Source organism: Macaca fascicularis, chromosome 10 (genome assembly GCF_037993035.2).
Source record: "Macaca fascicularis isolate 582-1 chromosome 10, T2T-MFA8v1.1".
NCBI lineage: Eukaryota > Metazoa > Chordata > Mammalia > Primates > Cercopithecidae > Macaca > Macaca fascicularis.
The window spans coordinates 90,581,457-90,583,150 of record NC_088384.1 but is presented as its reverse complement, the minus strand read 5'-3'; positions in this window follow the sequence as shown (position 1 = coordinate 90,583,150).

The following is a 1,694-nucleotide window of genomic DNA, read 5'->3' as shown; positions in this document are numbered from 1 at the left end:
CAAGAGACTCCGTCTCAAAAACAAAACAAAACAAACCCTTAATTTTAACCTTCTTCCCCCCACCCCCCGTAAACCTTCTCTGTGGCCATGAATTTTTACATCTTTTTTTTGAGACAGGGTCACCCAGGCTGGAGTGCAGTGGTAGACTCATATCTCACTGCAGCGTCCATCTCAAGCAATCCTCCCACCTCAGCTTCCCCAGCAGCTGGGACTAGAGGTGCGTACCACCACACCCTGCTAATTTTCATATTTTTGGTGAAGATGAGGTTTTGCCATGTTGCCCAGGCTGGTCTTGAACTCCTGGGCTCAAGCAATCCATATGCCTTGGCCTCCCAAAGTGCTGGGATTACAGGCAGGAGCCACCACACCTGGCCAAATTTTTACATCTTAATTTGAGTCCAAGGAATTATGCTTGCCTTGCCGCATTACAAACTCCTGATGTACATGGTGGGCTCCTGATGTACAAAATCCTGGTGCTCAAGGGACTGGGAGGTGGAGCATCTTCATTTTCGTAAGAAACCTTCCCCAGGACATTGGATGGGGAACTTTAAGGCAAACAAGAGGGAGTAGTAGGGGGACTACGGGAAGGTGGAAGGGACAGGCCCCCAGCCCTATTCTGAACCCTTGCTTTGGAGCCAGAATGCCTCCTCCCTCCAGGGACAGAACCCCAACCCCCCTCCTAGAAACCTGACCTCTCCTCCTCCGACCTCCTTCCCCATTATCCTTCTTGGAGAAACTCAAGCAGAAGGACAGAGGAGCCTCAGACTTGGATCCCAGCTTCTGAGAACACAAGGGAGATGCTGCTTGGCCACACCCCAGGTTCGTCTGCAGCACAGAACCTAGCAGATAATCAACAAGCAGGGTCCGCCGTCACCCACTCTCAGGGGGCACTTCCTAGGGAAGCAGGGACAAGGGACACCAGAGTGTTTCTCAGACAACCAACATTACTTAAGATTCAGGGAAAACTATTTGAGGGTTATTTTTATATTAAGATAATCATAGATGTATTATAGGGTGGAAAATTCCTATCATCTTTCATTACAGTATTTTGAAGAAATTTTGCCAAGCTCTTATAAACTACACCCCTCAACTCCAAAGAGTACGTATTTTACTCCTCTGATACCACTGAGGAAGCCTCACTGGAAAATCTGGGCAGGTATGATTGCTAGATGGAAGAACTCACAGACAGTGGTGACTTCTGGGGCAGGGAGGACAATGACGGGGATTTCCAGGCTCACACTACACAGTGCTGAGTCTTTTTCCTGTGTAACAGGAAACAGACAAAAAGAAAAACCCTAATCAAATTAAATACATGTGTTTTCAGAGGGAAAAAACAAGAGAGTGGCTGGATGAGGGTGTGTGGGAGCCTGAGTGCAGGTGAATTCTGGGACGCTCTCGGCGGGAGGACCCCTGCACTCCGAGTCTATGGGGCAGATGTTTGCCCAGGACGGGCTCACTCGGGTGAATGGGGGCCCTCCAGGATTTCTGGAGCAGATAGTGTGGGAAGAGCAGGGATATTGGAGTCCGAGACCTGTGTCCTGGCTGTGAGGGCGTAGGCAAGCCGTTCTAAGCCCAAGTCCCCATGTCTGAGGTAGCCCCAACACTCTGTCTGCAGAGGGTACCGTTAGGTGAGAGCTATGTAGATTACATGCCAGGTGCTTCCCGGGTCCTCAGTAAGTACCACTCTTCCCCAG